General features: G+C 44.8%; 1 pseudogene; it reads left to right on the top strand.

Annotated features, from left to right (window-relative positions):
* Positions 1 to 6,611, top strand: part of LOC111976343 (katanin-interacting protein-like) — a 55,891-nt pseudogene that overhangs the window by 3,411 nt on the left and 45,869 nt on the right.

Below are 6,611 nucleotides of genomic sequence, written 5' to 3'. Positions count from 1 at the left end.
TTGTTTCTGTGCGTGAATTTCTGCAAGACAGGATGTCAGCTGTTCTACCATGGCCAAGTGAAGAGCCGGATCTCAGTCCCATTGAGCCAGTCTGGGACCTTGTTAGATTCGGAGGGTGAGGCTAGCGGCCATCCCCCCAGAAAGTGTTCAATGGAAACTTGCAAGGTGTAGGTGGAAGAGTGGAATGGGGTAATAACTCTACAGCAAGGAAGTAGCAAATCTGGTGCAGTCCTGAGTGAAGGAGATGCATCTGCCAGTCTTAATGCAGCTGGTGGCCACACCAGATATTCACTGTAGTTTCGATTTTGACCCCCTTTGTTCAGGACACATATTCCATTTCTGTTAGTCTGTGGACTTGTTCCAGTTTTATGTCTCGAGGTTGTTGAATCTTTGTTATGCTCACACAGAATAATTACAACACCGTTAAGTTATAAATAACGCAAGTTGACAGTGAGAGAGACGTTTCTTTTTTTGCGTAGTTTATTATAATTGGTAATGTTACTTTGTTTTTTATTTCATATTTTTTCTCTTTTTGCTTCTGGGCTTTCCAACAATTGCATGAGACAAGCACTACTCCTCAGTTCCAGGTTGGGATGAAGTACGTTCCTCAGGTCGGCTGCTGTTAGTTTGCTAGAGCACCTCCGTATAGCCTTGGAAAAAGGAAACCTGGAGGCAGGAATCCCTCCAGATTAATTTTGGGCAAATATTAAGTTCGTTAGGTTGGGTTTTGATTCATGGAGGCCAAAGCCATCGCTGTGGGGGGTTAGCATCCCGCATATGCCCTCGCCTGATTGATTGGAATGATCCGATTCAATGTACATTTGAAACAAACTCAGTCCTATGAGATTCAATGTTTGGTGCATACAAGTTATGGCCATATCATGTAACGGTTGTGCCGTCCCGGGAGAAAGAGAGGGTGAAAGAACTGTTTCGGTTATCTGGAGAGGCAGTTTCAGGTACACTTAGAGGACACAGTAGCTGACTGTCAGTAGTCTAATACTTAAATTTATAGATACGGTAGACTTTGATTAGGTCCTTGTGCTGAGAGATTGAGTGACACAAATGATGTATGAGTGACACAGATACGCAAACTGTGAGGGCATTTTGGTTTCTAGGGATTAGGCTCCGCTCGTTTGACCTGCTTGCATATATAATATTATGCTCTCTCACATGCATACAAAAAACATGAAAACAGACTTAAAACGTATTTTTTTTAATCTAATTTTCAAAGATTCATAAACCACTTATTATGAAAATGTGTTTATTTCCTAGTGATGATAACCCTTTGACCTTTAACCCATAGGATCTTAAAGAGACTGAAAACTAAAGAGCCAAAGGAGATTGAGCTAGATTGTCTGGAGCAGGGCTTCTCCATCTATCTGAATGGGGCTAATGCTAACGCTAGCAAGCAGACCAAGAGACCCAACCAGAAGTCTGTCACTTCGCCACCGCCCGCTCTGAGAGCTACACACATGGCTGGTACACAGCATGCAGGACTGAGTATAGACTACAAACCATCTTTKCTACAATACTAAATCCTTGTTAGGCTATTGTAGATTACGTCCCTGTTTATAAATACTTTATGACTACACTAATCTTCGTAGCGTCCTTGTGGCACATTACCAGCAGAACACCACCTCACCCCTCAGTTAGCATGATATAATCCTATGCCCTCGGCCGTTGAATAAATGATAGTGACAGTTATAACCTGCGCCCATTTCCCCCCCTCTGTGCGCTATGGAACCATCTGYGCTATGGAACCTCTGCTCTTCATTTGACGGCGGACTTGACTGCTCATGTGCAGTGACTTTGCGCTCTCTGCCTCTGACTCATCACCAGATGCCTCCAGAAGGGGTTCGCAGCTAGCAGAGTAGGAAATCCACAATCTGGAGGTGAACAGCAGGAAGAAGAGTCTCACTGCCCTGGGAAAAGTGCAGAGGAGAGAATGGGTTCAGGTACAGCCATTCTAGTCTACACCATAGAAATATAATCTAGTCATTCTATTTCTAATGGTCTTTACACAGCCTAACCCTGATGTATGGTTGGATAGATCTAGTGAACAAATCCATGATCATAGACATTTCCTCACAAATGGAATAGAATGTACTGTTTGTGTTGTGAATAATATTGTGTTTTCTATTTTCATCTTTGCAGAACTCGATCAATATAAGGACCCTGTTTGCGGATATCTCCAGAGAGACGGTACTCTGAAGACTTTGAACCCTACGACAGCATAGAGATGGAGGTAAAGTAGGAAGAGAACAATGCCCATCAGGCTCGAGCGTGCGTGGGGGTTTACTGTTCTTTCTGCCACATTTCGATGGTGTGTGCCAGTATCTGTATGTGTCAAATGCAGCTGTCAGTCTGGGTTTGCATGATTGCATCTCACTCTGCTCTGTATTCACCCTGTTCCTCTCCAGCGGTCGAGTCCACGCTCTCCTCATAGTCCCCACTCCCGGCGAGAATCCTKTAAGGTGTCACGTTCGTTTGGCTCCAGGGCTGATGGCCGAGGAGGTAGCCAGGCGGAGCCTGAACATCAAAGCGAACGTGTCCTACTCAACATTAACGAGGTCAAGGTGAGAGATCGGCTGTTTTTTTTTCTCTCCCTCCTCTGCTTCCTCTTCTCTCTCTCTCCCTCTTTTCCCTCTTCTCTCTCCCTAAGATAGTGTCCAAGACACTGATCCGGGCAACCAAAGTGCAAGAAATACAGCAATCTTCACCATTTACATATCACCAGATTATATGTTGCCGTAAATCATAGATTTCTATCCGGAGTGCGCTGATTTTAGTGTTAATTTACAACATTTTTCATTTCCTTTTTACGTCAAGCAGACACTCCCCTTCAGAGCGATATAAATCATGGCACGTAAAATGTAGAACTGCCCTGTTTCTTCAACTTGCGTTATAGCTCAGTGTTAACCTTGTTTGTGGTTAGTGTTACATACAATGCAGTGACGTGAGAGCTGAGTAGTGTTCATTTGGTCACAAAACGGGATGAAAACATTTTGAAACAGAGGAGGAAATGCATGTACTTTTCATTACCATTTCAACTCAATTAAACATACATACCCCTGGTGTTTTTTGGTGCTCAGGTGCTTCGACGGAGCCTGGAGGTGAGCGTGCGGCGACGCAGCTGCAGCCGGGGGTCGGCGGGGGAGGAGTCAGACGAGGAGTGGGTGGAGGAGCAGATTGAGAGGGAGGAGAGCACGGAGAGCCTGGAAGAGCTAGGTCTGCCTCCTTCCTCCTCCAACAAAACATCTACTAACATAAACCATCCGCGAGCCACTGTGCCCAAAGGCTGCCTTCATGACCCTGCAGACCTTATAGTGCTGGACTTTGGGCCCTCTCCTAAAGGTACTCCAACAATATGGATTACGATATCCTGTATGGATTACGATATACAGTAATGTTTTTCAGCCAGGGGTGCATCTTAACAATCAACTATAGTGGCTACCTTTCCTTGTCCCCCCCTTTATTTGCACTGATCTGAAATGAAAAGATAGGTGAAAGTAATACGGTGGCTGCCTACTGAGGAGTTACCCACCAGGTCTTTTATATCATTGCAGTTGAAAGGAAGGAGACAAGTAGAGGACGGCACTTATAGAGATTTTATTGAGCCTGGCATTTGCTTCAGATTGTCTCTATTCTTTGACCTTTCTTTACCTTTTTTCCATTATGTTGCAGGCCGTAAGATCGAGCGTTCGCTGTCGGCCAAGAGGAAAGACAACCTGGAGACCTACATACCCGCCAAGCCTCTGCTGGTGAAGAGCAAAACTCTGGACAGGCCCTCTTCAAAAGAGTGCAGGGATGGCAGAGATCCTCAACGTATGTTCTGCCCTGTATTCATGTCATTCGTAAACCAAAGAGGCCTTATTAGAAAATAGCTGTTGCATAGTAAACAACAGTCAAGTGTACAATGGTCCCTGAACTGTGTTTCAAGAGTATGACTCTTTCTTTCCTTCCCTCTCTCTCTCTCTCTTACCCTCTGACCCCACTTGCTCTCTCAGGGCCGTGGAATCATGTAGAGCGCCCCCTGTCTGCAGCAAGGAAGGCCTCCCAAGAGGAGCGCGACTCGGAGGAGCGCGACTCGGAGGAGCGCGACTCTGAGGATACGGCGTGCAGGGTGCTCCAGGCCCTGCAGAGAGAGAACAGCCCACTGCAGAGCCCCGAGCCCAGGGCCTTCAGCCGCACCCCGGTAGGACAGATAACAACCATAGAAATAGAATGAATGAATGAATGTAATGATATTTCTATGGGCACAACCAGAGTGTGCTGTGCTGGGTCAACTAGTGGGTTGTGATGTCTTCTTGTGACCTGTCTGCTGTGATTGATGTTTTACAGTCTAGCCTATCCCTGTCTCTCTTATTTTCTAATCTTTTCTACATTTAGTTGAATCTAGTTAGGCTATTATCCTCGCTAGGTCTAACTCCATTGTGCTCCTCCATTGTAAATCCACAGGTGATGGGATACCAGATGATGAACGGCTCGCTGCGTGACGACGATGACGACAAAGATGAAAGTGGGGTGACCAGAGCCATGCAGAGAGTCACCCTCATGGATCCCAGGTAGTGTACTGCAACATTACACACTGCTGTCACTACACTCTATGCATATAGAGAGGAATAAGGACAGAAATCTAAGTTACTATCTAAGTCTGTACCAGGGGTGTCAAATCCGGGTCTATACTAATCTCATGATCCATGTCTATACTAATCTCATGATCCGGGTCTATACTAATCTCTTGACTATCCTTGACTGTCACAAAGGAAAAAACATTGAATGACTATGTTCCAATAGTATCCACAATAGCATACTACAGAGAATGAAATCATCTATAAGGTATGYTAGTTTGCGTATCGGGAAGTGGCCAGACATAGTCTTAACTGGTGACAGTTTAGAAAGACACTGGCATAACTAACTCYGTCATGCTTGTGTACTATGCTGGGATAATAACACCATGAACAGACTGCAGTACAGTACAAAACTCGTGGTAATGTCTTGGATGGGCGGCGCCAGAGCACCAGTAATTGTATACCTCCGATCGAGGCTCTCTAACGATCAGAAACCTGTAAGTGATAACCTAACCTCTCTGACCTTGAAGCAGGTTTAGTCAACAAAGCTGTAGGGAGTCTTCAAGAACTGTCAGTGACCATGCATCCATTTCCATAGATAATCACCAAGAGCCAGGTCAAAGACTATTGATGTGGTGAAAGAATTGATGAGTAATCGTTTTCTTTCAGGCAAMAGCAGAGACTACTRAAGGCGTTGGAGAAACTAGAGGCAGGCACAAACTTTGAAATCCCTCAGACAGTGAAGACGGATAACAGCAAACCACCGGTGAGTAAATAGGTGAGACAGACAGTGAAGGCTAAATACAGAGAGAGAGAGAGAGAGAGAGAGAGAGAGAGACACACGAAAACACCAAACACACACACACAAAGGGAGATATAATAGTGTTCTATTTCTATGATGTACTTTATGAAGTGACGGTTGGCTTGACTCGTGAAGTTCTGTCGTTGTCATGGTGGCAGAGGAGGCGGGTCTCGGTGGAGGCACCACCCACCGTGTACGTCACCATGGAGATCCTGAGTAACTGGGGGAACAGGTGCCAGGTAGGGCTGACGGAGATGCAGTTCTTCGGCCCAGGGAACAGGAAGCTGTACGTGTCGCCTCACGACCTGGACATCCGGAAYGCCGACTACCCTGGGAACCTCGGAGTGCTAGTCAACGGGAAAGCTAAGGTGAGTTGGAAGTCTCCCCCCAAGCCTTTCTGACAACACAAATTAAACTATTTAGAAWGGTTTTGGTGCATTGTATTTACTATTTATACATTTTGTAGGGATTTTTGGAGACACTTCCTATGAGTAGATATCCTCTTGTTAATGTTATGTCGTGCATGATAAAGGATTATACATAGCACATAAGGTGATATACAGTGCCGTGAAAAAGTATTTGCCCACTTACTGATTTTCTCTATTTTAGCATATTTTTGATACTGAATGTTATCAGATCTTCAACCAAAACTCAGAAGTTTGACAAACTGACTTGTTGGAAAGGTGGCATTCAATGACAGTGCCAYGTTGAATGTCACTGAGCTCCTCAGTAAGGCCWAATTAGAAAACATTTCTAAAAACCTGTTTTCGCWTTGTCATTATGGAGTATTGTATGTCGATTGATGAGATATACAGTACCAGTCAAAGGTTTGGACACACCTACTCATTCCAGGGTTTTTCTTTATTTTTTAAATGTAGAATAATACTATGAACTATGAAATAAAACATATGGAATCATGTAGTAACCAAAAAAGTGTTAACCTGTAAAAAAAGAGGAGAGATTGGTGAGTAGTAGTATGGTCTCATGTATGTGTGCTGGTGAGAGAGTGAGCATATACAATTCGCAAGCACTCAAGAGTAGAACTTGTACCAACGGTCAAGCATGGTGGTGGTGAGTGTGACGGTTTTAGGGATGCTTTGCTTGCCTTAGGACCTGGATGACTTGCCTTAATGGACGGAACCCGCATGAATACTGCTCTGTATCAGAGAATTTAACAGGGAGATGTCAGGCCTATCCATCTATGTGCTGAAGCGCAGCGCAGCTGGGTCAATTGCAGC

The sequence above is a fragment of the Salvelinus sp. IW2-2015 genome, linkage group LG17, assembly GCF_002910315.2.
Source record: "Salvelinus sp. IW2-2015 linkage group LG17, ASM291031v2, whole genome shotgun sequence".
NCBI lineage: Eukaryota > Metazoa > Chordata > Actinopteri > Salmoniformes > Salmonidae > Salvelinus > Salvelinus sp. IW2-2015.
Note: the sequence above shows the minus strand (reverse complement) of the source record. Positions and strands in the feature narration are given on the sequence as shown.